At 45.3% G+C, this 19,576-nt stretch overlaps 1 protein-coding gene across 1 annotated transcript in view; it reads right to left on the reverse strand.

Moving 5' to 3' along the window:
• ADAMTS6 (ADAM metallopeptidase with thrombospondin type 1 motif 6) overlaps positions 1–19,576 on the reverse strand; it is a 2,426,739-nt gene that overhangs the window by 550,249 nt on the left and 1,856,914 nt on the right. The window lies entirely within an intron of this gene.

Below are 19,576 nucleotides of genomic sequence, written 5' to 3' on the forward strand. Positions count from 1 at the left end.
GTCGGTTGAATCGCCATTAAAAGTAGGTTAGTATGCTAAGGCCATCATATGCTGTAAATGAATATAAATGAACTAACATCTCATGTTGGGCAAAATAGCACTCGTGTTTAAAAATAACATAGTGTGAAACTATTCCGTGTGTGTTAAGTCCTCAATTAGTTCATGTGATGTCTGCAGGGAAACAGTTATGGTATATACATATCATCACAGCTTAATACAATCCAAGTGTCATCTGATCGAAGGTCCTGCCCTTATTGAACATGTATTACTGGAACTTATTTCATGAACTTATTCTTCTTGGGAGACATGTAATCACCCTATGATCGTCACTGTCAGTAAAGAGCATCTTGATAAGCTGATGTCGTAAAGTAGCCAAAACAGAATAAAGCATGAACATTTAGAGATAATAACCTGATGAACAGGTTTATGAAGAGTAAGTTCAGAACACTAATAAAAAAACACAAGATCAAAACAATATATCGTAATTATGTGTAGAAGTAAAATGAAAGAAAAACCAAACATTTGTGTGAAAAAACATGGCTATCATCGCATCCAGATGTTGCCTAATAAATGAAGGAAAAATAAAAATAAAGGCTGTACAAAGAGGATTAAAGAAAAGTCATAGATTAGCTTCAGTTATTGGACACCTTAAAAACAAAAAGTTAAACAGAAGAAAAACAATACAAATATAGATGTGAAATTCTTATGCTGAAGTAACTGTTTTTGATGTGGCGCCTCGTGTTGGTTGCATAGGTCACCATCTTTATCCATATAGTGTTCTTTCTGTGCTTAAGGGACATCATCCGTCTCGTGGTTTCTGGTACTACAAAAAGCAACTCAAATCTAGTTCTTCGTTCATCCCACCGGGGGTGAGAGCATCCAGTCTATCGATCCAGAATGCTTCCTGTTGTGCTCTTAATTTGTTTAAATCTCTATTACTTCCTTTGGTAGGTATCACTTCCAGAACTTAAAATCGCATTTGTGTGATAGAGTGTCCATTTGCCTTAAAATGTCTTGCCACTGCTAATGCCTGGTAATCATGTCTTATACATGACTTGTGCTCGTTAAGATGTACTGGGGTATTTATTGGGGGTATGGGGTCTTTGGGGGGTATGGGGTGTTTGGGTGTTTTGGGGGAGGGTGTGTGAGTGGTGGAGGGAGGAAGCATTCATTTGTAATTTTACTTCATACACCCGTTGTGTTGAATATCATTTAATGCCTGGACATGGTTCTTTTCGTGTGTGTCCATTCAATTAATGACAGCGCACAGTACCCAACTCCCCACACACCCTGTGTCCATGTCCACACGGTCCAAGTGCTCAGTGTAGCACTGACACATAACCATCAACGTCCCTGTGGTTCAGAAGTAATCGTCAATCAGTGATTGGCGTACAGCACAGCCATCTTGAGCATCACGTACTGGCAGGAGTGCTGCTTCTCCTCCATCATCAACCTCATCATCCTCACCCGGTGCATGCATGTCAATGTCAGGTGGCAGTGGTACATTTCTCCGAATGCACATGTTGGGCAGCATGACACAGACCATGGTGTTCTTTGCCACCTTCTCAGGGCCATAAAGGAGTTCTCCACCAGACCTGCTTAGGCAGCGGAACCATGCCTTCAACATGCCAAAGGTCTGCTCAGTCACGACACGGGTATGGGTATATATCCGATTGTACTCCTCTTTGTGCCTGTTCCGCGGGTTCCGCACAGGGGTAAGTAGCCACGACTTCAAGGGATAGCCTCCATCACCTGCACGGGAGCATAATGAGGTATGTGTGAGTCAATCTGAGCTGGCACCTTTAGGATTCACGGCCATGGCCACAGCTATTTGGTGTTGACATGCACATGTCCCTGTATGTATGCACACAGATTAATTTGATGCATTGTGTACTGCAATATGGTCTGCTAGTGTGGAATGCTTGTACAGATGATGCAGAGTGTTCACTTGCATGCTGATGCAGATGTACTGTGGATGCGGAACAATGTCTTGCCACCCATGATTGTAGTGTATGCTACTCTGTACCTAATCACACTAGTGGCATTGGCACAGTTGTAATCATATTTAGTCATTCATCGCTTGACATGCCCATGGTGGCCTGCTTGTACATCTTGCATGTTGTCATTGATGTACGGCATTGGTCTTATGTATGGCATTGATGTGTCATGTTCAGGTTGGGATGTTCAGGACAACAGTGTTTAGCTCTGAGTGCATTGTCCCCTCACCGCCCAATCACACCCAGGTGGAGTATGCATCCCCCAATCCCACCCAGGCGGAGTATGCACCCCCCCACCTCACTACCCCGATGAACTTCCATGGCCCAGTCAGGCAACTTACCGAGCAGCCAGGCACGTCGTCCAGCATATCGCTCCATGTAATGCGGTAGCGTGGAGTTACGCAGCACCAGGGCATCATGTGTAGATCGGGATATCGGGCGCAACAATGTGTGATGATCTTGCTGGAGTCACATACCATCTGCACATTGATGGAGTGGTATTGCTTGCGATTGCCGTACACCACCTCATTGGCATGAGGGGCCACCAATTCTACATGGGTGCAGTCGAGGGCACCTACGCAATTGAGCATGCCTGCCAGTGCATGGAAGCCTACTTTGGTGTCAGCGAGCTCCTGGCCAGTCCGTGGTAGGTAAATGTGGATGCTTGCATGCTTCAGGAGGGACACAAGCACTTGGGTCAGCATGCGGGATAAGAGTGGTTGTGATATGCCATGCATCTGCCCCACTGTGTGCTGGTAGGTGCATGTGGCCAGGAAGTGGAGCACAGACACCACCTTTAGTAGAGGGGGGATGGCAGTGCGGATTTCTATCAGGCTGACGATATCGTCGTGTATCATGTCCACTATGGTGGTGATGGTGTCCCGGTCCAACCGGTACAGGGTGTGGGTATGCTCAGGGGTTAGATTGAATGGATTGGGTCTGATGCGAGGGATTGGTGGCTGCCTACGTGGTTCCACTGGCTGCACTGGTGGAACTTGCTGGGCCTGTCTCATCCTCCTTCTCCTCCTGCGTCTCCTCTGTGCTGCCTGTTGTTTTAGCTGTAGTTGTTGCTGTAGTTGTAGCAGTACATGCATGTCCTCCAGTCCCATGATTGCAACAGAAAGTGGGATCATTTTGGTGTAGGAAGGGGTGTGGTGTGTGGGTGTATTCCTTTTGTACTGGGGCAGGTTCCATTGGCTCCACCTGTGGTGATTGTGTGCACCTGTGGCAGTTGCCTGCACTGCAGGTTGCTATTTGCAGGTGGTCCGCAATGCCTGTATTGCCGTCATCAGGCAGGCCCTAATTACCGCCTTCGGGATGCCGATAAGTGCATGTACGCGTAACTTGTGATGTCCTCCTGTTAAAGGCATCCCGGTATTGGCGCCGTGAAGTGGCGTGTGTACACGCACATGCCGGTAAGAAGGGGCACGGAATGGGCAGTGGCGGTATTGGTGAGTTGTCAGGTCGTAATGGCCCGACCCGTTAACGATGCCGGTAATGCCATTCCGCCTTCCTTTTTTCATTACCTCCACACTCGTAATGAGGCCCTAAGTGTTCTAAGTAATTTCTTCATATTTATATTGAAATTGAGCCTCATATGCTTCTGCACCTACTTTGAGGCAAATGATAATTGTGTAGTGCAGATCCAAATTATCTCTCTATTAAGATTATGTAAGCTGGATGCGGAAACCATTATGGATCTTTCAGAAATTTCTTTTATGAAATGACTTCTTTAAGTAAAACCCAGATATTTTATTATATATCAATGGTGACAATTATTTCTCAAAAAAATTGCATAACACAACTAAAGTTCTTTGGTTGATTATCAATGGCCTCCCAGAGTGTTCTGTGAGTCTCTCCACAACAGTTTCTATTTAACACCTCTAGCTAGGGTGTCAGTGTGATGAATCAACTTCCAGGGTACCAGTAGTCAAGGAAGAAATATCGGTTTCTAAACCATCAATCAGTCCCACACCTCTAAACACCAGAAGGGATCCAAACAGATTGGAAAAACAAGCAAATTATAAACCTCCAATTTTGGTAACGTGGATGGAACAGCAGGCTTATCTCCGGATCATGGATCATTGGTTAGTTGCAAAACGCAAAAATATAATTATTACCCAATGATAAAAGGGACTGTCCAGCCAAGGTTGTATAAAAATAACTACTGTATTATTATCACACCAGACCATTCTAGCACACTACAAAATACAAACCACCCTGTAAAATGATTGAGCCACAGGAGAACATTCTGAAGAGACGTCATCTTGAATTTGATGCGCTTGATAAACTTGGTGTGAGTTCTCAAATCCAGAATCGATCTCCACTGACCGTTCTTCTTCTTCACCAGAAAGAACCGGGATTAGAAGCCTCTTCCCCTTTGTCAGCATGGTACTGGCCCTATCGCAGCTTTTAGGAGTAGCTTGTGAACCTCCATAATGACTTGCTTCTGATGATGCACTTTGCGTGGAACGGGGGCAAGGAACGGAGGTTGGTCCAGCAATTTGATGGTGTGACCTTCGCGGACCACCTGTAGCACCCACTTGTCTGATGTTATTTTTAGCCAACGTTGATAAAAACGGCTTACTCTTCCTCTCACCAGGGTTCGTCGTGAGAGAGGAGGAAGAAGATAGTCTGTTTTGCTTGCACTGGGCCTTGGCGTGGTTGGAGCCACGCTTGCCCCTGTGGGTGTACCTGTATGAGGAGCGGCTGAAACCCCTATATTTTGAGGATGCACCTCGAAAGGACTGAAAGGATCTACGATCTTTGTCTTTGTCCTTAAGGGAACTGATGGCTCATGCCATATCGGTGTCAGCTTTTATACCCTTGAGATGGTTGTCAATCTTCTTACCAAAGAGGTCTTGTCCATCGAAGGGCATATCTAATATCTGAGCCTGAACCTCTGGTCTAAAGTTCGTAGACTTCATCCAGGCTTGCCTTCTCCAGACTGTACCATGGGCCATTTGTCTGAAAGCCGACTCTGCTATGTCAACAGCCGTGTCAATCATATGGTCGGAGATGGCCTCACCATTCGATAAGATTGCTTTGGCCTCTTTTTGCAGTTCCACACTGGACTTGTTTTTCTCAGTCGACGAGGAGTCAGTAGTCATCGACGGGATCTTTGTCGATGATGGTTTAGACTTTATCGACGAGGATGCCGCTGATGAGGGTTTTGTTGACGAAGAAGTCTTTGTGGATGACGAGGGCGTAGTGGACAGATGGTGCTCCTTGACCGTAGACGATAGCTCATTGACGAGTGGTGAGATTCTTTTGTTGACGATTGCTTAGAGGTGGCCAATTTCGACAATGATGACTTAGTCGTGGACGAGGTTTGAAGAGTCGTCATTGACGTCTTGGGTTTCGTCAACAGTTTCCTCGTTGACAGGCCACTATTGCTGGTGCCGCTCGTAGACATCGTTTTCGATGACGACTGCCCTCCGGGAATTTTTTAAAACTTCACCTTACCTTTGGAAGAGGTTTTGTCGTCAGGGTGCTTGTTCTTTTAGTCTCAGATCCAAGGGATGGAGATACAGATGACAATTCCATCTTTTTCTTGCTCCTATGTGAGGGAGAGGAGCTTCTATCCACAGAGGAGGCCCTTCTTTTTGAGGCTTGCCTCTCTGAAGGCTTCATATACAGTACAGGGGCTGTCTTAGCTGTTTCTTCATCAGAAGAGTGTCCTCTAGATTCTAAATGTAGAAGGAGTCTTCTATGTCTGTCCTGGAGAGATTTGCTAGAAAAAGTCTTACAAATATCACATTTGTGAATGTCATGTGGATAGAGACAGTAAATGGACTGCTCAAGAGGGTCTTTCATGTAGACCAGCTTCTTCTTGCATCTTAAACAGTCCCTGAAAAGGGAAGGTTTCTTGGTAGTAGGTTCCTCAAACATGGTGTGAAGAGAGGATTCACTGGACGAACTTTGAGTGAAAATAAGTGTTTTCTGAGCCCGGAAACACTGTACAGGAAGAGTTTGATCAGGAGATCAAGGTAAAGCTGTTTTTTGAGAAAAATATTAAGCTAACAGCAAAAGAAAAGTCGAAAAGCTCAGACAACTGAGGATTCCCCCCAGTCTGTTAGACAGCAGTGAAAAAAGTGAAGATGGCTGCTGGGGCGGAGCTTAAACCCCGCCACCTCATTGGTTAGTGCCATAAGGACCAAAGTGAGCTGGAGGGACTACACAAGTGAATGGGTCATAGGCCATAAGGGGCAATCTACATTTTATTTCTATGGAAATAATGTATATATATTTAATTTTTTAATAATTATTTAAATTACTGAGGATTCCCAGTCTGACAACGGGGAATATTCAAGCATCTGAATCTATGAAAGATCCAATACTGGAGAAATTAGTGTACTTGACATGTATACATATTTTTAGAGTTGAAACAGGGCAAGCCCACATTTCAGTTTGGGATGACAAAGCTTTCTCCTCCTACAGATTTCCTAACTCACACCCCTCATCTCCTTTTCCTATTACCACACACATGGGAGGTGGGTAGGGAAAACCAACCAATCATGTTCACAGGAATCATGACAAGTTTGTGATGTCATTTGCCCTATAAGTAGACCAGTTTGCATTAGAACTGGGCTTTTTTCACTTATTCCAGGAGGTAACCTGCTGCTGAACTCTTGCGAGAAACATTCAAGCAGAGGGACCCCAAATCTTGCATTGGAGACAGGGACCAGGAGACATAGAAGCTGACTGGGACTCCTTGGAGGAGCCAGAGGGGATTATCCTTGACTGACACCCATGCTGTCCCAGAGGTGCCCTGCTGTTCCCTGATGTTCATTACAAGGCTTTTCCTGTAAATAAAACTATCCCCAAAGCCATACATTGTGTAGGCCCTGCCTTTTCAAGCATTGTTTTAGTTATTTCCCCATAGCAAAATATCCTGTTTGTCTCTGCAGACCCTTAGCATATTTAAAGTAAATCAATTAATTCCCCTATAGAAATTACAGAATGTGTTTTGTTGGCATTCAAAACTAACAAGCTCTTCCCAGTGTGTTTTGAGCTGTTATAGACCTAAAGATTTGCCATAAGAATGAATCCCGAAAACCTGTTTCTACGTGAGTGTGCAGGGTGCAAAAAGAAATTGCCCCTTTGTTCCATTTGTGCTCTGACCAAAACCACAAAGCCCTGGCTGTTCTTTTTAGGTGTGGCAAAACACATTTTACCATTGCTTTTCTTTCCCATATTTTGCATCTGTGGTAATAAAGAAAAAACAATGTTGCCCCTTGAATCCCTTTTTTCCAAGAGTACATTTTATCAGAATCCCAAAACAATTTTCCCATTGTGTTCCCACTCTCTGCCACTAGCCTTCCATTCAGAGGGCCAAGACTAATTGATGTTTGGAGAGTGGGGGTTGCTGGGAGAAAAAGTATTATAACCAAATCTGCAATCACTGTGTTTCTTAAATTATTATTCTTCTATTATCTCTGTGTTGGTACCATTATGGAAGTCATTTCTGTTCTTGTATTGCCACAGTATTGGTGGCTGATGTTAGTTTGTTTGTCAAATTTGGTTTAAGTAAATTAATAAATCTATATACTTACTACACACCAGCCTGGTTCCTAGTCCATTGTGGCACCAGGTATTTTTTGGGGTTGGGTGACAGAAGGGTTGGAGGCCTTACCAAATAGAACCTGAATCAAAATCATAGTGATATGTTGTGCACCACATTCAATGGGGGGAAAGGAACTCCCTGAGTTGAGTGTGACCGCGTAATAAACGGTAACAAAACTGGGGGCTCGTCCGAGATTGGTAAAGAGTTTCCACTCGTGACAGTGCAGCAGACTATTCATTTAGGTATAATTGCATTTCAGTGGATGAAAAGGTGTGTTGCATTGTGAAGGCACCATTCAGACCTGTTCCCTGGGTTTCAGGGTGGTGTGTAGATAAAACAAAGTTGATTTGCGTTGTCATTGTGAGTACAAACTAAGCCGGAACAGGGTTGAGATTTTGTCCTTGCATAGAGAGCATATTAGGTGCAGAACACATTTCAGAATGAGCACCATAGAAATCAATATGGCCAGGAAGCACCTTCTATCCAAATTGTTTATTCAAGGTTAATGGGTACAAAAGGGCCATGAAATGTGGCAAGCTAGGAGGTTACGGCTGCAAATTTTATGTAGCAGGATAATGGGCTGTTACATCAGGCCCTGACAGACTTTTATATGGCACAGACCAGCAGAGAGGAGCAAATTAAAATGGCTCGGCTCACAGCATATTTGTACTTCCATATGATGATCATGGAAGAAAGATACCAGGATAGTGCAAAACAAGTCTGTGCTTTTGGAACAAGCACAGAGAGAGTTGAAACAATTAGAGGAAAAAGCGCAACAGAGCCAAAATTCAGAGTTGAAATTAGAAGACATTATTCAGCAGCTAAAAGATGAGTTAGTGACACAACAGCAAGCAAATTTAGAGCGTGAGGCTCAATGTTCTGCACTGAAAGAAGAGTATGAATGTATCAAGAAGGTGTTGAAAACCTGAGAGCGAGTCAACATAAATTAAGCGAGCAGGTTGTTCACAACAGAGCCTGCTTAGAGGAAATGTTTACATTTCAAACACAGACTGAACAAATGAAAGATGAAAATAGCCAGTTGATCATTAGGGGTGGCAATTCCCAGGCGGAATTCAGTCAGATGTGCCAAAATCTGAACACTCTGAAACAACAGAGATAGCACCTCAGGGGACAGAATAGCAAATTGTGTCAGGAGAAAAGTGCCCTGTTTCAGGAAGTCCGTCAGTTAAGGACAGACATGGAGAAAAGTGAGTCATGTTCTCATGAACTAACTGACATGAGGATATAAAATGAAAAATTAATGGAACATGTGAGGCAAGCTGAGTTTGACATAGAGCAGGAAACACAGGCTGAAAGTGCACAAAGGGAGGAGATTAGCCTCCTGCAAAAGAAGAGGTCTGAATATGCCCAGACAATACAATCCTCATAGAAGGAAAATGAGTCCCTTTGTGAGGAGAACAAGGGACTAAGTGACCACGTATTGCCACAAAATAAAGTACTAGAAGCTACTCAAGCACTGGTTTCAGAGTTGAAAACGCAGGCCTCTATGTATCACCAAGATAGGGCAGAGAAAAACAAATATGAGAGATTGGAAAAGGAAATAGCCAAATACAAACAGGCTTTGAGACACTGTGACCAGTTAGAGTATGGAAAAGCACCCTCCGATCACGGAGTGATGACCTTTTTACCCGGGACCTCAAGCCAACTCACCACCTACGCACAGGGTGTTGCTAACTTCATGCCTGCCAGTTTTCAAGAACAGGGAATCATGAGGCAGCTGAACTCAACCAGGTGGCAGAGGTGCAAAATGACCCAATATTGGAAAGGGGGGGCTAAAAATGCTCCTCCCGCTAATACTAATAAGCAAAATCAGAGGCAGGGGAGACCCTCTGATCCAACCCAATCGGGTGATAGGCAGGCCGGGTATCCGACCAATGCTCCATCTGACCCTGCCACCTATATCAGCCCTATATACAAGGCTAACAGACCCATCTTGGGGTTTGTATGGACTCCTCTGGCACAAGGGGGGGACACAAATCAGGTAAGTACTGCCACAGGAAACATCCCTCAGAAGGGAAGAAATACTCCATCCTCTTACCTAAGTTTCTTTCCCAGATACCATTCAAACCCCAATTTCCAGAATAATACTCCTCTCTCTCCCCGCTTTCAGGACAATAGATTCCCAAATCAGGAAGAAGGGAGATCAAGGATGGAGGGTTATCAGGGAAACTCTCAATACCCAAGCTACTCTGGGAGAAGGGACAGCTACCCTTTACGGGTGCAGCAAAGGTGTGAATCCAGAACGCCCTACCAACCAGAAAGGATGTTTCAACTGTAGCGTCGGGTACAACATTTAACACAAGACCAGCGTCGCATGTTGAGGGCTCAGCAGAGCCCTCCAATGGAAATCGCTGTACAGAACAGCTTAACACCTGGGTCTGGTGCCCCGGAGCAATGACGGGAAGAAACCTCTGACAACCAACAGGTTCCAAAGGAGGGATTCCAGGGGGAAGGGAGATGCAAAGCCCTAGAGCAAGCTTCCTTTATTACCAGAACATAATCCCTGGAAACCTCTGAACCTGAACACAAATCTTCTACCCCCGAAAAGCTGGAACCTAGGGAACAGAGGGTAAGTAGGAGAAATCCTGAGTCAAAGAGAACCCACTTTGTGGTGGAAGCCTGCATCATCCAGTTTGAAGGGGAGGAATCCCTGGAGGATTCAGGGAAGCAAATCTTCTCTTTTAGAGGTAGAGGGATCCCTCCCAAGGAAACATGGGTCCCAAAAGACACTAACTTAGACTGGGTAAGTATGGAGACTGAGCCAGAGCAACGAATTCTTAAACCCCAACAATGTCACTCCGATGACCCTGAAGGTAATGAGGTATCCTCCCCCAAACAGGTTCGGGTAACTGTCTCCAGGAAAGCAGGGCCAGTAAAGAATCAGGGAAAAAAGGGGACTTCCCAATCCCACAGATATCTGGGTGAAAAAACTTCTTTACAGATTCCCAGACTCTGACACAGAATACTGTCCAAGATCACACAGTGTCGGAGTTCAATATAAAAAGATTAACTGCCAAGCTGGCACAAAATGCACATTTTCATTGTCCCCTTGAAGAGAGGGAAGGAATATTGTATGCCTCTGTCAAGGTACAGGATCAATGTGCATTATCATTGCTGGTGGATACTGGATCCCAAGCCACCCTCCTGTCCAAAAAGGCCTTTGACCAAATGAATTCAGTAAGGAGGGAGAGTCGCCAAATTCCCCTCACACCTCTTCCTGGACAATTAATCCTGTTCCATCAACGAACTGCAGGCTCAACTTCTGGGATCAATGCCCAGCAATACACCATAATGCTGAATGTGGCTCCTGTAATTATTATTTATTTGTTCCCAATATATGTGAGCAGGCTTCTAAAAAGTGCCAATGTGGATGCTGGCAGCAGCCCTAATATATGACAGTTGTCCCACTGTAAAAACACATTGATGCTACCTGAGCCCAATATATGCCAGCAGGCATCTTTAAGAACACAATCATACTGGCTGTGCCCAATCTATTCCAGCATGTCACTTTAATAACACATTTTCATGCTGAATGTGGCAAATATATGCCAGTGTCGGCACATATTCATGCTGAATGTGGCACTGTGAAACAACATTCATGCTGGTGTTAGCCAATATATCAATATTCTAAGGGGTGCGCTGCACACCAGGGTTCATGAAGGAATTCACCATATACAATAATCGAAAATTGTAGGTGATGCACGCGAGGAGCAATCGTTGACTGTGAAGAATTCGACCATCCGCACAGTGGGTGTGCGGTCACCTGATTTTTGAATGATGGTAGATCAACCTCTGTAAAATGTGTGGGACTAATCTGCACACATTTTCCTATGCTCACCGCATGACATACACACTGACACGCGCACTCTGGTTGGACACACCCTACAGGAGCAGTCCCTCCTGTCATATTTAGTTGGGATATGGCAGCCAGGAGTACACCATGTCATCTCAGAAGGAGAAGAGCCATACCTTCCCTCTGCCATGGACAGCCTAATTAACTAATAAAAGCTCCATGGATCTGTCCTTGTCTTGGGCTCTGCATCTGGCGGCAGCGATTAACATAATGAACATAGTCATAGACTGCACTTCAAACAGGCACACATGGGGCCTGGCTGCAGTGGCTAACAAAGGAGACTGGAACCACCCAACACTCTTTCATAAGCACTGTGCCAACCTGAACCCAGCCCCTGCCCTTAGTATCAATTGACAGTGAAATGTCATGTCTGGGACTGCTTGTATTACAGAAGTCATGCCCGCAGGGGGACCCCATTCAGAAGGTACAAATATGTTGAATTGAAGGTGCCAGAAAGTCTGGTTTCACTGCTGCTTCAAAGGAGACCTGCCCCTTTAGTTAGGAACCATAGAGAGCTCCATTGACCAGAGAGAACCTTTGATCCACAACAGACAGGAAGATGGGTGGGACTTAGTTTTACATGTTTTCACCCCTTTATCTTTTCCGTTGCAAAGCATCTGTTTAAGACCTCATGCATACAGGAGATTGTTGAGGTAGGGAGTACCAATTAAATTTAGATCTAATCATGGACCGAATGGTGGACGGCTTTTGCAAAAAGTCCTCCCTGACTGGAAGATGAATCCTGACAGTGATGTTTTACGAATGTATGGATAGACGACCAAGAGGCCGCGGAATAAATATCATTGATTGGGACACCTCTTTCAAGAGCAACAGAGGTTGCCATGCCCCTTGTGGAATGAGCCCTTAGGCCTTCCGCCGGGTCCTTGCACGCTAATCTGTATAATTCGCCAATAGCCAGGATCATCCATCGGGATATTGTTTGTTTAGTAACCGCAAGGCCCAATTTGGGACTAGTATATCCAATAAATAGTTGGTCAACTTGGTGAAATTTAGCCACTCTGGATATATACAAACTGAGAGCCCTTTTTGGGTCTAGTCTATGTAGCCTCTCCTCATGCTTTCCTGGATGAGGAGGTGGATAGAATGTTGTAAAGTTATTTTTTGTGACAAATGGAAGTCAGAGACTGCCTTGGGTAAAAAAAGAAGGATTTACCCATAGAGTGACTTTGTCTTCATGGAATACCATATGAGGAGGTTTGCGAGAAAGAGCCTGCAACTCGCTCACCCTTTGGGATGCTGTTAATGCAATAAGCAAACCGGTTTTTAATGTCAAAAGTCTTAAAGGCTCAAAGGGAATACATGTTCAAACTGTAACTCAAGATTGAGGTCCCATACAGGTACATTGAATGGAACTGGTGGGTATACATTAATGAGATCTTTCGAGAATTGGACAATCAGAGGGATTTAAAAATATGAATCCTCCTCTGAGGAGCGCTTGAAAATAGAAAGCGCTGCTAGGTAACCTTTAATGGTTCCAATCTGGAGCCCCACTTTGGCTTAATGTAAAGAAAGGAAAGCACCATAGGTGTGTCACACAGAAATGGATCCACATTCTTATCCCTGCACCGGTTGCTGAACGTATTCCAATGGCAACGGTACAGACATTTAGTTGCTGGCCTTGTGGCCAAAGCAAAATATCCATTTCGTCATGCGCAAGGTTCCAATCCTTGTATCTCAGCCTTTCAGAAACCATGCGTGAAGGATGAGTGTCTTGACCACTGGATGGAGAACCCAACCTTCCTCTTGTGAGAGAAGAGCCTCTCTTTGTGGAAGACGTATTGGAGGGCAGATGGGCATGTCCAGAGGTCCGGGTACCACGTCCTCCTGGCCCAATGCGGAGGAATTAGGATCATGGATTTTCCAAACCTTCTCAACCACCTAATCACAGGAGGAATAATGGGAACTGGAGGAAATGCATACAAGAGTGGAAAGTCCCAGTCTACCACAAGCGCATCTCCTAGAGCTCCTCTTGGGGGAAATTCCTTGCAGCAGTATGGTTTGCACTTCTGGTTGACAACGGTCTCAACAGATCTACTTGAGGGGTTCCCGAAAGGGTGAAGATCTCTTGAAGGACTTATTGAACTAGTTCCCACTTGTGGGAGACTGTGCTCTTCCTGCTCAGATTGTCTGCCACTGTGTTCTGCTAGCTGGCTAGGTGAACTGCGGACAGAGAGATTCCTTCTTGTATAGCCCAGAACCAGAGCTGCATTGCCTCTGCGCAGTGGTAGTGACCCTACACCTCCACTCTTGTTGAGGTAGTACATGGCCACTGTGTTGTCCATCATTATCAGGACATTCGTTCCCCGTACAAAGGGCAGGAATGACTTCAGCACTAGTCTGATCGCCCTCAGCTCCAAAAGGTTGGTATGTAGTTTGGGCTGCGATGAAGACCAATGACCGCTGACTGTCAGATCATTGGTGTGGGTTCCCCACCCCTGTGATTGAGGCATCCGTCACTACCGTTATCTCTGGCCATGGTTGCCAAAACAATTCTCACTCGTGAATGTTGTCTTTGCGTCCACCACAGAAGGTCCTGAGCAACTCTGCTCGGAACTTGCAGGTGGTCCGACATCTTGCCTGAGAACTGGGACCATTGAGTCCTGAGAGCCCATTGAAGGGATCTCACTCTCAAGCGGGCCTCTGGCACCAGGTAAATGCAGGATGCCATGAGACTGAGCAACCTCAGAAAATCGAAGGACGGAAGATGCTGAGCACTCTGGAATTTGGTAATCATCTGCAGAATGTGTTGAGCTCTCACCGCAGGTGGCAAAGCTTTCCCAGAGGAAGTATCCAGGACTGTTCCAACAAATTGGAGTCTTTCGGATGGTATCATGTGGGACTTCTTGTAATTGAGGGAGAAACCCAGTCTGTGGAGCGAGTGGCAGGGTACACTGAGAGGTTTGCGTGCTTGCTCCGGTGAATGAGCCCTGATCAGCCAATCATCCAGGAAGGGGTAGATGTGCATCCACCCTCTCCTAAGACTCGCTGCCACCACTGCCATCAACTTGGTGAAAACCCTTGGGGCGGAGCTGAGCCCGAAAGGCAGAACTCGAAACTAGTAATGAGAACCGCCAACCACGCACGTCAGGTATTTTCTGTGCTTGAGATGGATTGGCACATGAAAGTAAGCATCCTTAAGGTCCAATGATACCAACCAATCGTGGAGTTTGAGAGCCTGACAGATCTGAAAAAGGATAAACACCTTGAACTTGTCCTTCCTGAGGAACTTGTTCAAGCTTCTTAAATCCAAGATGGGTCTCAACCCTCCGTCCTTTTTGGGGATTAGAAAATACGGGGAGTACCAACCCTTGTACCTCTCTGCTACAGGTACATGTTCTATTGCACTTTCTCTAGCAGGGACAAGATTTCCTGTACAAGGTGCAGATCCAGAATTTTGACAGGGTTGTTCCCGGTGGAGGATCCTGAGGCCTTTTTTGAAAAGGAAGGCAGTAACCTCGGGCCACAGTTTCCAATGCCCAAGCACCTGAAGTAATGCCCTGCCAATCGTTCAGGTACTGAGAAGTCAGCCTCCCAACGGGGTCTTGTGGGTCAAGGCCTCAGAGTGGTTTAGATGCAGCTGCAGCAGCAGCTGAGGGTAAAGTTGTCACTGCTTGGGCTGACTCAGCAACTCTCCCTCGTCCACCATGAGGGAATCTTCTCTGACCCCTTTGACCGGCTTATCATCTTCCTCTTCCAAGTGAGAGGTAAAATCGAAAGAACTAACCACTCCAAGAAGATGGGCCTGAATAGGGTTGTTGAGGTTGTCTAATGGTGGTGCTAAGGGATTTAGCCGCAGCCTTTGCGGTCTGCAGCTTCTCCAAACTCTCATCCGCCTTGCTGCCAAACAATCCTGAGGAGTCAAAGGGCATGTTGAGTAGTCTTGCCTGCACATCTAGTGCAAACCCCGACTTCCTCAACCACGCAAATCTGCGTAATACCCTGCTAGCATCCATGGATCTGCTGATGCTGTCTGCAGTATCCAAACCTGACTGCCACTGTGACATTCACTCATTGCCTGCTTACCATCCTCAATGATCACCACAAAGCCATCTCTTTCTTCATCTCTCGGGATGTGTTCAACCGTCAAGCAACACAGTCCCACAGGGTAAACTTAAATCTAGACAATGGCCCTCATTACAACACCGGCGGTAACCAATGGTGCTATTAGCACCATGGTTGCTGCCAGTATTGTAACAAGTCCGCCAATGGTAAATGGGGAAATACCGCCCCATTCCAAGGTTGGCGGGGCGGTAATTCCCCATTCCCATTTTTGCCCCATAGGGCTCAATGGGACTGGGGAAGGCTGTAATTACAGTACCGCAAATTGCGGTACCGTAATTACCTCGGAAGTCCCTTTGCGGGTCCCTACTTTAACGGCTGGTCCAGACCAGCCGTTAAGGTCGAGAGCCGCAAAGGGACCTCGTAATCAGGCGTTAAGGGTTTAACGGCGCCAACACCTTTTACGGCGCCGTTAAACCCTTAACGCCAGGGTCGTAAAGACCCCCAATGTACAAGTCACTTTGGTGGATTTTAAAGCCATACTACCCGCAGTGAAAACTTTTCGCGCCCAGGCATCCACCCTCGTGTCATCCCTGTCAGGAGGGATGGATGGGTAAGCTGACTGCCTGGTAGACGAAGCCGCCTGAACCACCAAGCTTTCAAGAGTGGGATGCTTGGTAAGATATTCCGGGTCACTGCTGGAAGGTCTGTACTTCCTTGCAAAATTTTTATTAACTGCAGCCGCAGTTTCCAGGGTCTCATAATTAGCAAAGACTATCTTCTGCAGTGCCATGTGGAAAGGTCAAATTGGGTCTTTCCGAGGACCCTGGTCCAAGATGTCAGTCATATCATCTTGTTCCAATGATGGAGTAGGGCTGCTCCATCCCATAAATTAATTAACCTTCCCCATCAATTTTTTTGTACGATGAGTCAGCATGCTCAGAGGAGTTAGGCCGGCCAAACTCTAGCTCTGGCGAGATATCCATGTCACTAGTTGACTGGAGATCATCATACAAATCTCTTGGTCTGGACTCATCAAATATAAGTTCCATTAGCGCATTGGGGGTGCCAAACTGTAGAGCAAAAGGTGGTAAATTGTCACCTGAGGGTTGGTCTTCCTCATATATCGCTGACAGAGACTTAAAATAGTCTTTTTTAGGTAAAGGCTTTTAAACCTTGTCTTGTACTGTCAACGGTTTCGACAATATCGAAGTAGTCGTCGAAGATGGCTTTGAAATTGGTGTCGGTTTAGTCAGCGTCAACCTCGACTTCGGTGTCAACAGCTCCGACTTCGATGGAGTCAACAAAGACGTTGAAGCTTTCGACGCCTTGTGCTTCTTCGACGGAACCATAGTTGGACTCAGTTCTCGACTCGTGGAAGCTATCCCCGCTTTAGGTGGATCGAGAACTTTCTCGATGTGACACCTGATTTAAGCTCAGGTTTGAAGATTTAGTCTTCAACTTACCCTTGTCGTCCTTATGCAGAGCGACTGGGGAATGGCTCTTTTGCTTTTCTTTCGAGGGGGTCGAGGCTGCATTCTCGAAGATTCACATCATCTCAGTACGAAATGCGTCGCACTTTGTACGGGAATCGGATTTCGTAGGACACCTGATTACCTCTGTCGAGGAATCACTGGAGGTCGAATGTGACCTATGGTGCCTCTTCTTGGCCTTCTTAGAGGAAGAAGACGAAGAGTGGTGTGGTCGACTCCTCGATCAGGACCTTTTTGATTTTTTGCATCAGGAAGTATCCCTTGACTCATCAGTCCTTTTCTGATGATGACGTTGACTGTCGAAAGGAGGCCATCGAGGAACATCGACTCAATGACACTGCATACAGCGCCGTCTGTCGAAAAACTATTCAGAAGCGGCAAAGTTGGAGAGATATTTATCATAAGATGAGGAATACGTGTGAGGACACAATCCATTCAAAGTGCTCACTAGACTTTCAGAGTTTGAACATGGTTTTCTCATATAACTGCCCTATACATGAGGACAATCCAGAAGTGATATTCATTTTTTTTGCAACTTTGAGATTAAAGAAGTACATTAAATCTGGATATAAGGCCCAGGTGCCTTATAAAATGTAATGTAAAATGCATTGTGTGTGAGTTTAAAAGCCATTTCTTGCAGAATTGTACATACAAACGGCCATTTCTCCTAAAGATGAAACTTAACCTCCAAGACGTTTCTTCTGCTGATCCTGGAAAGGGAAGTCTGGTTGTCAACCATCAATCAGGGCCATTGCTTAAAAATATAGAAATACACTGCTTAGATCTAAACCACGGAGGAAACAGATAACAGATGTCTGTTCTTTCAGCAGAAGTGACCTTGAGGTCACAATTCCAATAAAATGTCCATTAGAGTTGCAATCTGGCCCATTACATGCCTTGAAGGGGGAGGTGAACATAGACATGAGCCAGCCTCTGGTTGATCACATGCTTAAGGGTAAATGCAACTTAAGAGAACAAAGAAAAAGGCTGGAGTTGAGTTAATAGAAAAATATTTATTATTGCATAAAAAGGGCAGCGTATATGCCACAACAGGCATTCTAGACTTTTATTAAAGGTGACAGTAACCCCCTTTGAACCATGAAAAAACGATTTGTGTGTTATAAACATGACTAAAGTTATTAATGAAAATTTGATTTGGGCGTTCCATTGATTCCGAGAGATTTGAAAGTTGGTGTGAGGGTGAAGGAAATAATTAACATTGGAACTATGAAGTGCCATATTTTTCACTGATACGGCTCCTGAGTAAATGAAGAAAAAATGTATCTCTGCATAGGAAGGGCATGCTGACTTTAGATTAGCATTATCTGATTTGCCTTAAAATGTAGTTCTTAAAAATATATTCATACATGTAAAGATTTGAAAAATTAGGGTACTTGCTGTGTTGATAGATTTTTTAAGTTGAAACAGGCCGAGCCCACATGTCAGTTTGGGATGACAAAGCTTCTCCTCCCACAGCTTTCCCAACTCACGCACCTCATCTCCTTGTCCAATTAGGGGCATGCTGTGTTGTCTGGAGGTTTCTCCCATCTAAAGAGGAGGATGAAGGACTAAGAGGGACTTTATGCCATGAGATTTGGCAGATTGGCTATGAAGGTGCATGTCTTCAGCCTCCATCTTGGATTGGTTTGCTAAAACTTGTATTTATATAGTTTTTAAATGTTTCTTGTTCACTAAACTTGTCTTAAAACTATTTAATATCTTTGCTACCGATTAAAGTAAAGAAGACTAGAATATCTGCCTCTGTGTCTCTTAATATATTGTTAGGACCCGATACGGCGGGGCAGATCGGGTCTTATCGGACCGGGACCCAAGTTAAAGGGCCGAGCATGGGTCCCCAGGCTGATAAGATCCAGCCTGCTTGAGAGGGTTTTGAGGCTATTAGCATGGGTGTTAAAAAAAGTATCTTCATTCACCAAACGGAATGCGCACAGCGTCCAGTTCATTGAATGAAAATGCTGTGGCAAGATGGACATCATGAGTGTGGAAGGCGGGGCTTCATACTGAGCCCCTCTTGCATTTCCATGGCGGCCACGGAGGTTCTGCCACTGCAGGCGAAGAAAAGAGGTAAGTGGAGTGGGGGAACCAAAAAATAAAGGAGAGGGGAGGGCGAGGTGAAGATGGTGCTGTGGGGTGGGGGAACCAGCCTCCAGGTTCCATGGAACGCGAACTGAGATCAGCAGTTTCGGTCTGTGATCCACGGAACCTGAATGGCTAATCCCCCACCCCGGGTGTTAATAGAATCTAAACCACCTCCCATGATAATGATGGGGGTGAGCCATTGTTTACGTCATTGCAGAGGCTCGGAGAGTGAAGGGTTCTACATACCCACATAGAGCACCAAGTAATGGAGAATTTCATGTGCTTTGTTGAGAATGTATTTACGATTGTCTAGTATGCACATTCTAACAGCCTTTCAATTCTGAGTGCACCATTCCCCAGAACCCGGTCTTCCAGCGCAATTACTTTCACGTGCCTTTCTGAAGAAACCAACACAAAGTAAAGATCTGCAATAGTTACAGACTATATTTAGACTTGAAAGTTACTAACATTAAGCCTCTGAAGCTTGCACCAAACTATTGAACCATCATGTTACCTATCCAAAATA

This window comes from Ambystoma mexicanum, chromosome 6p (assembly GCF_040938575.1).
Source record: "Ambystoma mexicanum isolate Mex_15411 chromosome 6p, UKY_AmexF1_1, whole genome shotgun sequence".
Taxonomy (NCBI): domain Eukaryota; kingdom Metazoa; phylum Chordata; class Amphibia; order Caudata; family Ambystomatidae; genus Ambystoma; species Ambystoma mexicanum.